Source organism: Hippopotamus amphibius, chromosome 2 (genome assembly GCF_030028045.1).
Source record: "Hippopotamus amphibius kiboko isolate mHipAmp2 chromosome 2, mHipAmp2.hap2, whole genome shotgun sequence".
Taxonomy (NCBI): domain Eukaryota; kingdom Metazoa; phylum Chordata; class Mammalia; order Artiodactyla; family Hippopotamidae; genus Hippopotamus; species Hippopotamus amphibius.
Window position 1 is genome coordinate 52,425,308 of NC_080187.1, and position 16,736 is coordinate 52,442,043.

Here is a 16,736-nt window from a genome sequence, read left to right on the forward strand (position 1 = left end):
TAACTTAGCAGAGATTCTCAAAGGGAGCAAGGAGACTTGAGATTGAATTTTACCCCAGATTCTTGCCTCCAGGTATGCACGCTTGAGTTTAAGGAGATTCAGGACAGGATTATTAAGAGGGAAAGGGAATCAAACACATTTAAGAAGCCAAAGTCACTTACAGGTGCCAAATAGATTGTTGTTAATAAAAACATCTGTTTGAAGAGAAAAGGCCCATTGGTATTCAGGAAACCATGGGCCGAAGTCTCCCACCCGCTGGGTTGAACTGTTGGGTTCCGTCTCTTGGATTTCAAAGGTTCTTTGGCTCCTTAAGCCTTGAGTGATAACATTTCCGTTTGATAAACACAGCTCATCTCCTATGGTTAATGCTTGTAGGAGGAAAGAATAATTAACCAGCCACAACTATTTCTGTGTCAGTCTGACTCCCTGGAGAGAAACGCAAGGCTTTAAAAAATGCCAAAACATTTCCTTTAGTTAAGAACCAAGGATGGCCATAATCATGGCAGAATCTCTTACTTGAACGCATTAGCAATTAGCTTTGGTTAAAGAAATAAAAAGAGAAGCAAACTCTTAACCATAAGGCACTTTAGCATAATAGGTACACACACCCAGATCTGGCAGTGAGACAGACTTGGGTTCCAATTTGGGGAGATGGGGATCATATGGTCTCCATTACATGTCTAGACTTCTATATGGAGACATGGATCTTTAGAATTCTTTTATTTCAATTCCAGACTCCCAAAAAGGGGTGAGAGAGGAGGAGGAGGAGGAGGAGAGAGAGAGAGAGAGATCAGTTGTTTTTTAAAACATTTTTGGGGCCACAGCCTCCTTTGAGAATCTGGTGAAACTACAGACACCACCTCCCATAAATTCACTTATGTGTATACATGTCCAATTTTGTGTCCAATTTCAGGACCCCTCTTCCCCAAAACCCTCACAATGATTCACGGACCTCTGATTAAGAACCTTGGTTTAGACTATGCAATGAATGAGGCCAAAGCCTTGGGTTTTGTTTCCTCGTGAGTCATTTCATTTCACAGAGAGGAAAGTGTTCTCTAGCCAAAGACCACATCAGTAACCCTGGCCAGCGAATATAGTTGCTGACAGCAAGGGAGCTAGACGAGAGGATGAGAACTCAGGCCACTATCACCATGACTTCAAATGCAGGCCCAAGTCCATCCCGCTCCACCCTCAAATAAGCATTTCATCTCCCTATATAATTATCCTTCCCTGAAAGGACTAGGAAAGAATACTCTTTGGCTGGGTGATGTAGTTCAGAAGGACTTTGCAAGCTACATGTTATTTTGTTTTTAATCATAGCCCTCTATGACGTTAAAAAAAAAAGGGAACTAAATGTCCAGTTTGAAATAGAGTTAACACAATGAAACATGATGTAGCTTCAAACATGATCACTGTGAAGACATGTAGCCATGGGAAAGATGTTTATGTTAAGATGAAAAAAAGAAAGGAAAACCCCCCAGAATCCAAAGGTCTGTGTCCCTTATGATTCCAGTGAGGAGACCCTGCATGGTATGAACCAAGATAAGCAAAGAGAAATAAGCGGTTAGTGGAATTATTGATGGCTGGTATCTGTTTTCAAAAATTGGGGGGTATTATATGATTCTTATAGTTTTAAAGAAAGGAGATAAATGATAAATCCGTACAAAATCAGCCTGTTCTTCTAAGTGGCTATGGCTGATCTCCTGCTTCTAAGTGGCCCAGCCCTTTCTGTGGCTTCGCTGGGAGCAGGTGGAGAAGGCAGCCCCCTGGTGGACCTGGTCAGAGCACCGCAGACCCCAAGGAGAACAAAACCCCAACCTGCAACTGAAAGAGCAGAGAGAGCACATCCTTATTTCTAGGCTTGGGTCCTTGGTATCTGAGTCTGGGCTGATGGGGAGACGGGTTCCTGCAAAGAGCCTGAGAAATTTCATGTCTAAATCTACGTGAGCTTCTGCTTTTTAGATTCCCCCCATCCACAAGCAGAATCAGAAGTAAAGGACATGCCCAGGTGACAGACCCCTCCTCTGCCAAGCTGGAAATAGATACAGGGTCCCCACAGGGATCCCATGCACCCTGGGAGATTAGTTACTCTCACAATAGTCACCAAGAGAAAATCGCCAGAGAGCTTCCTGCAGTGCAACCTGCTGGGGGGTGAGAGTGGGGCAGGGGCAGCAGCTTCATGAATCAGGATTTGACCTACTTAAGGTCACGGTCAGCACACTAGTCATTCGCACAGAGGCTCCAGAGCCCAGCGCTGAGCCCAGGCCTCGCTCATGTCCCTCAGGCGCGCTCCTAACCGCCTGCCTCTGATCTCTGCAGCCCTACAGCTGGTGGGTCACGAACAGCAAGAGCCGCCATCGCCGCATCCTGCACACGTGGCACTTCCTTCCTGAAGCAGGGCTGCCCTCTGGCCCCGTAAAACCCTCCTTCTGCAGCTCCTGCACAGAGACTCTGCGGGCCCCCAGGGAGACGAATGGCTCCCTCATCAGATGGCCCCGAAGCCCGCGGCAGGACCTGGGTGGCAGCCCCGTCACAGAGAGATCAGGTCAGGGTGGGCACAATGAGTGCACCTCTGACCTCACAGAGACTCTTGTTTCTGTACCCTCGGGGCCTCGCACAAGTCTGGCTTATCGCACGTGGATGTGGATGCCAGGATGTGACAGCCTTGACCCAGGGCAGAGGCGGGAACAAGACATCCCAGCAGCGCCTGAGTGGACGGATGAGGACTCATGGGCCACCCCAAAGGCCTGATTCCCATGAGCCCACCCCACCCCCAAACTTGGACCCAGCCCTGGAGAAATGGGGAGAGCGCTGAGCTCACTGGGGTTTTTTCCACTACCCAGCAGAAATGGAGAGGCTCAGACTAGATGTTCCGTTTTTGCACACGGCGTGTGGCTGAGATTCATACCCACCCACATGGGTCCACACTCTGTCCTGACTCCCCTGAGCCCACCAGACGTCTTTCCAGAGGCAGCAACATCTTCATCATAAACCCGCTCACCGCACGCTGCTACCTTCTGTGAAGCTGGTGTCCTTGTCAGCAATTTCAAAGGTTCCCCTTAGGGTCATTGTTCCTACAAACAGGACATTCTTCTTCTTTATTTGGGGTGGGGGGGATGATAGATGAACCAAATTCTTGTTCCTGAGTGCCCCCAGGCTGCATGGCCTCGGGAAGGTAAAAGAGAATAAAGCAAAGAAACAAGCTCAGCGCTGCGCTGTCCTCCCCTTAGGTTTGCAAGCGGGCCATGGGAAAGCTTCAGGGCAGTCTCAAGGGCGGACAGACGGAAGTGAGGACTGAGAATGTCCAGCTGGAGGGCCAGGCCAGTCACCGATGATTTGTGTGACCTCATGAAAGGTACTCTGCTCTCTGGGTGTGTGGCTGGGAGTAGCTGGCAATACAACTGGGGTGTGTAAATGGGACCTGGGATGGAGACCATGCCCACCCAGCTCGAAGCCCAAAGACCTTTCTCCTAAGCGCCTTGCTGGGTGTTATGGAGGAAGCCGCTAGCCCGGCCCAGGCAGAGGGGAACAGCCGTAAGAAGCTCACCAGTGTTTAAAGCTGCACCTTCAAGGATCCACAGGAGCTTTCCCTGGGGAGATGGGCATTTCAGGCAGAGAAGAGGGTTTAGCAGAAGTTCTGAGGTGTAATGGGCACCAGGGAGCCCTTGGGGACAGGACCTCTGAGCCCAGTGAGCCTGGAGGTGGTCACCAGGAGAGGAGCTGGGGAAGGAGACCCAGACTGTCTGGTCTCTGTTCTCAGGCATGGAGGAGCCAACAGGATTTTACCCTGGGTGGTGCCGGGGCCACATTTGACGGGGCCACATGCAGGATGGACTGGCGTGGGAGAAACTGGAGGCAGAGAGATAAGCTCCCAGGATGTACAATCATCCAGTCTAGAGCAGGGAGGACCTGGGGACTTCCCCGGTGGTCCCGTGGTTAGGACTCTGCACTTTCAGTGCAGGCGGTGAGAGTTCCATCCCTGGTCAGGGAACTAAGATCCCACATGCCGGGGGGCACGGCCAAAAAAACCCCCCCAAAACAAAAAACTATAGCGTAGGGAGGACTTGAGCTAAAGAAATGGGGACCCAGGGTGCATTTGAGAAAGGGGGAGAGGGTATAATCACAGTGGTGCCCTCATGCAGGGAAGCCTGTGAAAGTGTGGGGCGGTCCACTGACTTTGCTACAAGTCCTGCTTCCCCCATGCTTCAGGGCTGCTCTGTAGGAACATAGCCTCCTCCTGCAGATGCCAGGGGAGCTATGAGAGGTGGAGGGCAGGACAGGCAGGGCACCTGGGGATTTTAGACCTGGCCTCTCCCGTGGGGTATGGAGTCAGGCAAAGGAACACCAGTGCCCAGGGAGAGGTGGACCTGGCACCTCCATCCTCTCCTCTGACTTGCCCCACCCCCCACCCTGTGCTCCCGTGGAGCTGCGGCCACAAACGCACCAGGCCCGGCTCTGGGTGGAGGGAGTGGGAGGTGGGCGTTCTTGGCCTGCCCAAGACCCACTCAGGGCAGAAGAAGAGATTTCTTGCCACTTGACGACAGAAAACATTGTGCGGTAGAAAGAACAAAGGAGAAGAACTTTGGGGAGGAGGTGCTCCAGCGACCAGACATCTACAGAATGGATGAGGCCTGGGAATCTCTTTAGGGGTAGGACGTATTCATTCACTCTTGTCGCAATGGCATTTGTCATGCTGGGTAGTTTCTTGGTGCTGTTACGTGTGCGTGTGTGTGTGTGTGTGTGTGTGTGTGTGTGTGTATCTGTGTGTGTATGAGCCAGTGTGTCTCTGTGTGTGCCTGTGCATATGAGAGCACACCTACATCAACAAGCCCTTTGCCTGCAACAGATTTTCTCTTCTTTGCCTTTTTAGTACAGAATTCTTAAAACAGGGTCCAAAATGGACCCCCCTGAAACACTGCATGCCGGCAAGATCCAGCCTCCCGAGGCTAAAACCACTCGGGGTCCCGTCTCAGGGGTGGGAGATGGGGGCACGCTCCTCAGTCACTCAGGCCCCCCCGGAGTAGCACTCACCATACTGTAGACATCTTTTGAGCACCTGCTCAGGCGAGACTGGCTAGTGGCTACTCCCACCCGCAATGAACTGAAAGTATTTAACCAAGAGGATTCATCAAAGATCTTAACTATAAAACTTCTGACAACATTATACATCTGGACAAAACCAGCCCCTGAGGCCCGTGTTTCTCTCCCGTTCTTCTTATGGCTTTTCCTTCCCGCAACTGTCAAGCGCCTTTCCGATCAACAGGATAAGGACTTTGCATGGCAATGATGGGTCTTTCACCAGCAGGCAGCCTCCGCAGCAGTTCTGACAGCACACAAACAGGAGGAAGGTGGGGCCCACGTCACGAGAGAGTGGCTTTCTGGGCAGGCTGCAAGCAGAGGCTCCCTGAGCTGGGATGAATGTGGCGGAGCCATTTGCACAGATGCAAGAATGCCTCATTGCGCCCACCACAGTCCACCTGCACATCTATCAAGGGGCCTCGAGGAATACGGTTTTAAACCCTTCGGCTGCCACCAAAGGCTGTGACTTTTCTGTGAGCAAACTCTTGTGCAAGCAAATGAGATCCTCCTAAAGGCCAGAAGGTGGGAGATGGTCACAGGGTCTGCCCCCCGGCTCTGGCCCAGGAGCCTCTCCGGGGGTGTTACTTTTGCTTCCCATTTGTGGGTTCTCAGAGGGCAATTGTCTTGGTGACAGTGTGGTGTGGAGGAGCCTGGGAAGCTCCAGTGCCTGGGAGGGCAGGGTGGGCGTGGGCACCGCTCACTGGCTGCCCAGGTAGGAGCAGCTTCAGCAGGGGTGAGGGAGGCCCTGGCAGAAGTGTGGGCTCGGTGAGCCCCGTCCCTCCTCTGCACCTGTGACGGGGACCCCTGGCCGGGTTGTCAGGAGAAACACCTGCAGCCTCAGGACATCTGGGAGTCATGAGCATTGTCCTTCACCGAGCCCCGGTCCCCTCTAGAAAGTCTCTGCCTGCACCTCTAGGTGACACAGGTGGCAAAGGCCTCCCCAGTGGGGGCCACCTGGCCTGGTTCTTGGAGCAGGTCCCAGGAGCACACGGAAAAGCCACTTTCTCCCCTAGGAAGTTAACCAGAAGCCAATCCTTCCCATGCCAGCAGCCCCAAACCTTCCTGATTTGATGAAATCTGATGAAAGCTATAAATGATCTTTGCCAAAAACCTGCCCACTCCACAAAAGCTTGCACACAAGTTGAGGGAGTTCATAGGCTACATGAAACTTATCAGGGGTCCATGGTCTCCAAGACTTAGGTTGCCAGCTGCAGCAACAGGTGCAGAGACATGACTGCTGTGGGGAGAGGGTCTTCATCCAGGGCACTGCACCCCTACCTCTTTCCCTGCCCTCAAGCACACAGCAGGGCCACCAGGTCCCTGGGCCTCTTTTGCCAGGCTTGGGATTCAGGAGAGCCCAGGAGGCAGGGCAGGGTCCAGGTGCCCCCACTCAGCAAAGCCCAGATGCAGACAAGATGGAGATCTGCCCTTTGGCACTGAGATATTCTGCCTCTCAGGCAGTCATGTGCTGGGGCCAGCTCCTGCGGGTTTGTAAGAGCCAGTTGTTAAATTTGGGGGAATTTATGAGCTGTTTGTTAAGTACGTCATTATTCAAAATTAAAACGTACAAAATTAAAATTACGCAAGGCATAATTAAACGACATATTAAAAACGGAGGTAATACACGCTCAAACCTCGTCACCTCCTAGAGTTTTTACTATTGTCTCCGCTCCCGGGATTGTTTACATCAGTTATATCTGTACGGAGGACACACCATAACGATGTGCTACCTTGTGTCTGTCCGGCTTCCCAGCTTCGTGTTCACCCAAGTCATGTTGGCAGCTGGAAACCAGCAATGGTGGAGTGTTTACACCACAGGAATAGGCAAGGGCTACACTTCTGGGGTTGATTTGTTTTGTTGATTTTCCCGACTTAAGATAGTGCTGGAGAAAATGTTGATAATGTTGATTTCATTTAAAAACATTTGTAGCTGTGAGTAGCACCCCCAAAATGGTGAACATTTTTAAAGTAATAAAAAATGATTATCAAATGTAGTAAAGAACTGGGTCACCCCACAGACTAACACATGCCGTTCTGACACGTCTTTGTGGTTTCAACCTGATCTTACTTCTTGGCATAAATGAAAATATCAGTGACGTTCACGTGCATCGATTGCAACCATAGCTTGACCTTGGGTACAAGCGTTTGGCAAAAGTCCACAGAAGCATTCTATGGAGAATCAGTTGGCTATATGGTATTCACAAGAGAGGGTATTGTATATATTAATGTTTGTAGATTATGCATCACACATCCTTTCTACCAGTAAAACTGATGATTGGCTTACCTGTGTGTATGTGTATATTTGCTTCCTGGAAAGCTGGTGGTTGCGCATGTGCCAGCACACCGCTGCTCTCAGTCCCGCACATGCCTTTCCTGACCTGACATGTCCCCAGCAGCACTGACAGGTGCCAGGGCGTCTGCCAGACCGACCAAGAGACAGACAGACAGACACCACCAAAACAGAAAGAGCTCTTTTTCATCAGAAAAGGAGACTTCAGCCTTTCCCATAAAGCCACCCAAGTATAATCATAAAGTGGCTTATTACTTTTGATCCTATCTTTAAGGGCAATCCTATTTTTATTTTTTAATATTATTTTATTGGCTTATTTTACTTGGCTGTGCCGGGCCTTAGTTGCGGCACATTGCATCTTCGTTGCTGCACGTGGAATCTTTGATTGCAGCGTGCAGACTCTTAGTTGTGGCGTGCATGTGGGGTCTAGTTCCCTGTCCAGGAATCAAACCCAGGCCCCCTGCATTGGGAGCGTGGAGTCTTAACCACTGGACCACCAGAGAAGTCCCCAAAGGCAATACTTAAAAAAAAATTTATTTTTTAAAAGTCCCATTTACTTTAGAAATGGTAGGAATAAAAAGAATCTTACCATGAAATAATTTTATATAATCTCTGTAACAATAGAGGGTAGAATAACTGTAAAAATAGACAGCTGAAACTTAGGCTATTTGTCTAATTATAATAGACTCACAGCTGGATATCTCACCATAGGTTGGCCCCCTTGGTAAAAAAATAAAGAGCTGGTCTACGTTTTGTACACAGAAAGAGAGCTAATTCTTACTGAGCACCCGCACCATGCATCAAGCTCTTTCCAAAACACTGTCCTGTTTTTTACTTGTTTTTTCATTTCCCGATGTTTCCAAAAAGATTTGGGGCCACTTATAAAAATAAATATGAAATAATAGAAGAGAAAAATAGATGAAGAAATCAGACCAAAGGGTAAGTTAGGGCAGGAAAGCAAATTTGACAGTAAGGTTGATACACAAAAGTACAGACCCTGAGATGGGTCTCCCCAGTTGCTAATACGGTTAGATGGACATCTGGCTCTAAGTGCCTTGGAGTCTGAGCAGCAGGTGGGAAATGGCCAGTTGGAATATTTAGTCTCTGCTGATCAAGAGAAGAGTAGGTATCCCGGGTCTGGAGACTGAGAGCAATTCTCTCGCGGCTCTTTTTAGGATGGTTCTGAGGGCAATGGTGGGCGGTGGTCTCAATAGCATTGCAGCAACCATGTCACGGTGAGGGGCCTGCACTGTTTCTTACGGGAGCCTTTAGTATGAGCAGAGCACAGGGTGTCCTTGCCAAGCTGGGTGCCCGGGCCTGATTCAGGAGTGTGATTCCCTGAACACCCCAGGCACTGGGATCCAGACACACAGCTCTCAACACAGGGGGAGCACCCAAAGTACCTAGACTCACATTTCTCAATCTTATTAACCCATTTCCTCTTTCTGAGAAACCAAATCACACTCTCCTTTTTCAAGATTTCAAGATAAATATTGTGCATACAAATAAATCTAAGAAGTTACAATGTGAAACGTGCCTTTTCAAATTATAAGGACTCCTCTTACATGGAGAATTGATTCTCACATGGAGAACTGAATAGAATCTAGATGGAAATATTGTATCCTCTTCAGTTTCAATTCACCAAAGAATTAGGGCTTTGGAGTTTAATTCTTATAACACTGTGATAGGCTATCAACAAATAAAGAAATGAGATTTGAGAGTATAAGTCACCTACTGAGGTACATAAGGCTGCCAGTATAGAGTGAGGTCAAACAACTGTTATTTCAGGAAGACACTTGGTGACTTGCCTGAGGTCTGACATCCAGGAAGTGGCAGGACTGAAGCGTGAACTTGGACCCTCCGTTCCACAAGTCCAGGCATCCAACCTCTGAGCTTTAGGACCTCTTACCCACAGCGGCTTTGCCTCTCTCCTGTGCCCAAGTCCCTTCCACTGCCTCTTACCCACAGCACACTGAGATAAAATTAAATTATCCTTCTTAAAGATTGGACTTGGTGTGAGTCCAAATGTTTTGGGGTGGGCAGATTCTTTTGGGAATCTGATGAAAGCCATAAATGCTCTTTGCAGAAGAATGCACATGTCCAACAAAGCTTGCATACAAGTTCAGGAAGCTCACAGGTCCCATGAAACTTATCAGGGTGGTCGTGAGGTCAGAACTCCTGACTTAATCCATGAAACACAGAGCATCTCATACCTGTGCAGACACATGTGAACACACACGACCATCCCCTGCACCTGAGTGATGCTGAGAGGGAGGGCCTCTTTCAATTCTGTATCCACAGAGCCCCACTTGCCTCACCCTGGCCCTGGCACAGCAGCCCAGGCAACAAGGGGTGCAAAGAGGCCAGCAGAGAGTGGCCGTGAGAGAAGGCACCCGAGAGAACTTCTTTCTACCCCATGGTTTTGGAAGCATGAACCTTTTGGTGAGGGCACACCCACGAGCCACACAGCGGCCCATGGGGAGCTGAGGTCGTGAAGCGGCAGCAGGGGCCATGGCAGAGCCTCCGTGCTCCAATCATCTTGTTCCATCTAGCTCTCACTTTTGTGCCTGGAGCTGGGCGCCACTGTTTCCACTTTATAGAGAGCTAGGTCATTTGCTCAACCCTGACCGCCCACCCCTAGCTCCCCAGCAGGTAAGTGGCAGAGCCAGGTCCCAGCGCAGGACTGGATGGCCCCAAGGTCCAGCACCTTCCTCTGGTCCACTCTGCCTTGTAGGAGCAGAACAGGGCACAGACCTAGTGGCACCCCATCGCCTTCTGCAGAGGCCCTTCTTTAAAACCCCGGTGTGGCCATGGCCCCAAAGCCCAGTGTGGCTAAAGGTGATAGTGAAATCTCACACGCTTTGCCCCCTTCCAGCTTTCTTCCTCATGTCTTAACCTTTATTTGCATTCAAGAACATGTCCTTGTTTCTTTCCCTCAAGGACCATTCCACAGGGTACCCATCCTGTGCCAGGCACTGTTCTGGGTGCTGGGACCCAGGGGGAAGGGAGGGAGGGCCCAGTCCCTATCTTGGAGGAGCGCAGGTCCAGAGGGGCAGCAGATCTGCAAACAAATAGCCCTAAGACTGTGCTGGAGGCCCTGGGGACACAGAGGTGGGTCTGGGCACTAGTGACATAAAAGAAGACATTGGCACCGATCCTGAGGGTCAGGACAAGCGGGCTTTGCCTGGAAGAGAAACAGGGACGGGGCCCCAGGCAGAGGGACCAGCAGGAGCAGGGCCTGGTGTGTTCCAGAAGCAGTGGGGGAGCAGGAGCTGTGACAGGAATGGGACTGTAGGCCCAGTGGTAGTCACCGTTCTTCAGTTTTGATCTTCATCTAAATGTTGTGATTTTCATCTAAACGCTATCTCCCCACAGCTTCGTGATTCTTTCTGCTTTCTTGTCTGCTTCCGAAGTGTTTCTCTAATCTGGCTGAGACATCGCCTTTGAACAAGGGCACACCTGCTCTACAGGGACTGTGTGTGTGTGTGTGTGTGTGTGTGTATTGTGGGAGGGGGCAGGGTGGGGGGAGCTGGTAGGGTCAGCCTTCTCTGTCTCCCTGGTACCTTTTCAAACACCTGATCCTTACAAGCAATGATGCTGCCCCTGGTGGTCCCGTCAGGATGCTGCAGATCCTAGGGTAGCACAGGTGGCTCCCAAGGCATTACTCAAGCAGGAGCCTGCTCTTAGAGTCCCAGTCCGGCTCTGCATCCCTCAGGAGATGCTCTGCTCACAGGAGAGTGTTGGCCAGCACAGCTCACTGCTGCTTGGCTGACCACAGATTCTGCGGGGATGGTTGAGCCCAGATGGACAAAGTCCATGCAGGTATTTCATGCCGGGTCTGGGCCCTCACTGGTCTCCATGTTTGGCCTCCTGCTTCCTCACCCGGGAGGGGTCGGGTGTGGGTAGCTGGGCACGTGCTGGACACCCAGGAGCCTGAACCAGCACAGTGAGCTCTGCTGGGAGACAGAGGTGGGGTACTTAGCCTTAAATCCCCTGACACAGAGTGGGGGCTCAAAAAATGTGTGCTGAATGAAAACATAAATGAATGATGAGAAATACCGCAAAGAGAGGGAAATATGAAGTTTTCTGGGAATAAGGTGGGGGCTGGGAGAGCAAGGGGCCTGCTGTGTTCTAGAGGGAGGGTGGGACTGCTGGGCCACAGAAGCTGGTTCTCCTAAGCATGCTCAGATTTTCACCATTTCTGCTCCAAGGCAGGATAACCATATATTTGTTTTGTAAGCTTCTTACTTTGGAATAATTTTAGGTTCACAGGAAAATTACAAAGATAAGATAGAGACTTCCCCTACATCCTTCACTCAGTTTCCCCTGATGTTGGCATCTTTCCTAATCATGGTACATTTGTCAGAACTAAGAAAGCACATTAGTACAATGATAGCCATTAACTCCGGAATTTATTTAGAGTCCACCTGTTTTTCACCAATGACTCTGAGGCAGTTGTTGTCCCAGGATCCAATCCAGCCCAACTGTGAATCTGGATTTAGTAGTCATGTCTCCTTACTCTCCTCTGATATGTGACAGTTTCCCCATCTTTACTCCTTTGTCATGACTTTGACAAACTTGAAGGTCAAATAGTCTGTAGACTGTCCCTCAATTTGAGTTTGCCTGATGTTTTCTCATAACTAGGCTGGGATTATGGGTTTGGGGGAAGAATAAGCACACAGGTGAAGTACTTATCTCCTTGCAGCCAAAGTGACACAATAAATACAACATGACATCCCTGGAGATGTCAACCTTGATCTTGTGGCTAGGATTCTCCACTATAGTGTTACTGTTTTTCCCTTTCCATACTCTCTGCTAAGTCCAGCCCTCACTTAAGCTGAGGGGAATCAAGCTCCCTTACAGGAGGGAGGAGTGTCAACATATATCATATGCAACTCTTCTCTATAACTACAGAAGCCCAGTGATAACCCTTTAATTCCTTGATAATGTGGGCATTTGAGGGCAAACGCAGTGGCCAGTGAGGAAAAGACTGGAAAAGTTGTCAAAATCCCAGAATTTTAAAAATCCTCTCAAAATATGTTATCAACTGTTCTTACCTTTTTACAGTTGGCCAAATATATCTCTTAGCTCAAAAGGCCATCATTAAACCTATTCCAACACCCCATTCCCAAATGCCTGAAAATTGGAAAACCCTATTTTAAAAAGAAAACTGAAATGAAACAAAAGCAACAACCAATCACTGACCCTGAGCCAGACACTGCCATGGATCACGGCTGGCCTACATCAGCTCCGCACCATCGTACCTTTACGCTAGTTTACCGGAAGGCTCTTGCTTGGAGCCCACAGCTGCCGTGACTGCTCCCCCATCCCTGCACCCCCCAGCCTCCTCCTGTCTTTCCTCTGTGGCACACTCACCACCTTCTCCAGCTTAGAAAGCCCAAGAAGCAGCATCTACCCTGGATGGATTAACTTTTATATATCAAAAAACTCTCTAAATCAGAAACGAACAAACAACGGGACAATCTATTCATAGCTGTGGCTTGGACCCTAAGAATGTCTTCTCTCTCTGCCTGTAACCCCCATAGCGATGCTCCTGCCCGCTCTCCCACCCATGGCCTCCAGGCAGTTTACACCGTTCGAGGAAATGAGATGGTCAGGAAGGCGGAAGATGCGTCTTACCTTGGCAGTGCTCAGCGGCTGCTCACCATAGCTCTTCAAATCCCTGCACCGTTTGGGGCAGCGGCCTTCCAGCTACAACCAGCAGCTCAGAAGCAATCCTAAAGCAGGAGCCCATCCCAGGCGTCTCAATCAGTTCAGTAGCTCGTGGCTTCCTGCTGACGGTGGCAAGCGCCTGGCCGAGGTGGCAGCCTCCCCGGTCTGTGGTCACAGCTGCCCCCACGGAGCCCCGCCCCTCCCACCGAGCCCTTCAAAAGCTTCCGTGGGCTCACTGGGTCCAGGAAGAGCCTGTGAGGAGGGATCATGAGCAGCTGGTCTTTCTCTGGACTTGGGCCACATGGGTCAAAATTCTCCCCTGCCACCAGAAAGTTTTCTCATGGGGTTTTGGTTTAAAAACGCGGATGGTGTTTTTCCCGCAGTGAGCCTGGCAGAGTTAGTTAAACCTCCAAGCTAACAAGGTATTTTGCTATTCTTCACGCCGTCTGTGTGAGCAGGGCAGCCATTCTTCCAGGCATGCTGGTTTTGTCTTCTCTTCCAAATAGTCTTGATGATACCCAGCCCTTGGGATACTAAAAGCACAAATGATAGAATGAGTGAGTGACGGCACAGAATTGGCTAATTCCCTTGTTTCTAGCATTCTAGCTAGTCCTTGATTCTGATCTCAGAGCCTCTTCAATTGTGTTACCTCACTTGACTATGAAAACTCAGAGGAGCAGAGAATGATGGAGGTGATGGGGAAGGACCCTAACATCTAGAGTAGTGAGGTGCTGTCCTGTACACATCCTCTGAGGGACCAATGGAACTAAAAAGTTTGCTAAGATGATCTCTGGAGACTTGCTGATCTAGCTAGGCATGGTGATCCGCTGGCCACCTGCTTTCTGATTCATGGACCAAAGGGAGCCAAGGGGTGGTCTCCTCTCCTGCCCTTATGTCTGAGAATCTTGGGGGGTAGGGCATGGAATTCAGACAGGTCTGTGTCTACTCCTGTCCTGGGACCACAGTCCAGAATCTCAGCTTCCTAATGGAGCTTCTTCCTTTGGATTTTAGAACTAAGACAATAATTTGCTGTGAGTTCCTGGTAGAAAAGAGCTTTTTGACAGATGTTCATGGCAACAGCAGCAGCAAAGCGGAGTTCTTGAGTTCTAAGGCTTCTTGGAAACAATCTGTTTCATTTTCCCCAAAAGGTTTTTGTGAAAATAAATGGATTAATGTATTAAAAAAGAAGTCTCTATTACAGTATTTAGCACATAGTTAACTCCAAACAACTGGTAGCTGATGTGAATATGCCTAGTCAAGTCTGAAATCTGATCTTTAAAAAAAAACTGCTTTATCTTCTTCCATCCTTGAGAGCAAAGTACCCAGAACAAGGCCCAGAACCGGCTGTGCTCAGTGAATCGTAGGTGTTATTATTTTTGTATTCACTTCCTGACACCTGAGAGTTGGACCTAAGCATTTAAACACAAGTTCAAAGACTCCCAAACTTCTTAAACTTATGATTTAAAAGTTACCATTTGAGATGAGATTTTTCAGTCTTGTTATTTCAATTCAATTAACACAACAAATTTTGTGACTGTTTGCTCTGAGCACACACCAGAGGCTGGGAATACAGATGTAAATAGGCATGACTGTCCTCTGAGGGACTCCGCCTAAGCAGACTGAGAAGGTGTCCAGCAGACAGACAACTATGATAGGATGTGGTAAGTACAGCACAGACACCTCAACAAGGCACAGTATTAGAAGAGAGGCAGGAAAAATAACTCCATCAGGGATTATTGGGAGACATTACCAAGGAGACGCCTTTGCACATAGTTTGTCATTAAGGACCCTGCAAACTCGCAGAGGCAGATAGCTGGGTTGAGCAGTTTACTGACCAAGAGTTCAGTGATACTGCCGGAATTACATCTATTTTTTTTCTTTAATCTGTGGGGTTTGAATCAGTGCATTTTGAAGAAGTTTTGTATACTTGGGCCCAAGGATACAGAGAATACAGCGTGGGTCAGGGAATCCACCTTTCTAAAGAGAAAATCCATTTCCTTGAACCCCAACTTATTTGTTCAAGGTTAGAGTGAGAGGGGATGTGAGAAGTTTGCAGGGAAGGGAGTTCAGGTAAGCTCGGTTTTGTGTGACCTGGGGAAAAAAACCTTCACCTTTCTGTCCACCCCTAACAGACAGGGGTCGGAAAAAAAACCAAAAATGGATTCCAGCAGACACTCAGAAAAGAACAAGGAAATGACCTTGCTCTTGGGTTTTAGTCTTCTGAGCAGAAGTGAAAGTTACTTTCAGCCATTTTCACCCTGACAGAGTAACAGAATCCATGAGAAAGGAAGGGGAGGTAGGGGAGGAGCCAGGGAGAAGATGGAAGAAGCAAGATGTGTTAGGTGAGGCTGGGGGTGTCCTTAGCAGAAACTTTTGTTAGAGAACCTTGGAGAGGGCTCCCACGGCTGCACTGAGATTAGACACCAGTTCTGAAATCACCTGGCTCAGTGTTCAGCCTCACTGGCTCCCCCATTTATTTTTGCACATGTGAGGTGACTTATGCAAAATCAGAGCTATCCTTCCATGTGTTTGCACCAGCCTTCTGACATCAGTACATTTCTGAAAAAATCAAAAGCTGTGGGCAATAGAATATTTGAATGGAAGAAAGATTAAAATAATCCAGTCCAAGATTCACTTAGGAATGGTGGTGTGAGAGGCTGGGCAATTTCTCTCTGAAGAAAATAAGTATAAAAACCAGATAAAGTTGTCAAAACCCACCATTTAAAGGCACTGTAGCAAGACCAAAGGCAGACAACAAATTGAAAATTGTTTAATCTTGAAAAACTGCTCCTGCGTCAGAATGGCTGTGAGTCTGTGGTCTTCTTGCTTGGAGCTTCTATCTCTTGCCCCCATGCCTTAGCTTGGGTGATAAGAACCACAGCTTTACTCGTGGGAATGATGGACTTGTTTGAGGGCTCTTAGTGAAAACCAGCTGCCAAGTAGAGGTGACAGCTTTGATCTGGAATGGGGAGGTGAAAACCTGCCATTTATGGGTTAAAAGTCATGGAATCTGTGACCAAAGTGAAAAACTGCAGCTTTCCTGGCTTGAGGATGTAACTTCTGTTCAGAATGGCCTGCAGATCACCCAGGAATGTAATGGGGAAAATCCTGGAGTAAGTTAAGAGAGCCACAAAAGGGCTGAGATAATAAACTCCCCACATGTCCCTGACTGACTCCTAAAATATGCACGAGTCAGGGAGACCAGAAAGAGTCCAGCAAAAAATGAAAACCAAGGGAAAGCTAAGGATATACTGTAGATTTGAATTTGTTCCTCCAATCACACACAGCTTGGGCAGCAGAAGGTAGAAGACTCACATGTTCAAGGTTTCTGAGCATAACCTCTCTCTAAATGATTGCCTGACCATTAAATAGTGCACAAGCAGGGGCTCCCTTAGGAAGTTTACTTTACTGGAAAACAAAGTAAAATACTGAAAGTAAAAACTACACAGTGATATCAATGGCTGCATACCATGGAGGAGAGCAACTCTGCAATTCAAGTGAAGAAAAGTTAATAAAACAAAAAACATCTTTCAGGAAAATAAAACAGAATTCAGAAATAAAACAACTCACAGCAATGCCCAATTTTCAACTAGAAATTGCTAGACACACAAAGAAATAAGAAACTGTGACCAGAAAAAAAGTCAATATTCTGATGCCACATGGACCCAGATGTTGGATTTAGCAGACAAAGACT

The 16,736-nt window shown here is 48.5% G+C and overlaps 1 protein-coding gene across 2 annotated transcripts in view; it reads right to left on the bottom strand.

The window, feature by feature from the left end:
- Positions 1-13,127, bottom strand: part of BLK (BLK proto-oncogene, Src family tyrosine kinase) — a 57,190-nt gene extending 44,063 nt beyond the window's left edge. Inside the window, exon 1 of one of the 2 annotated variants that reach the window (XM_057721432.1) lies at positions 13,010-13,127. The gene's annotated coding sequence lies outside the window, so the exon portion shown is untranslated. The remainder of the gene's footprint in view (positions 1-13,009) is intronic. The other variant, XM_057721433.1, reaches the window with a different exon arrangement.
- Between the last annotated feature and the right edge of the window lie 3,609 nt (positions 13,128-16,736).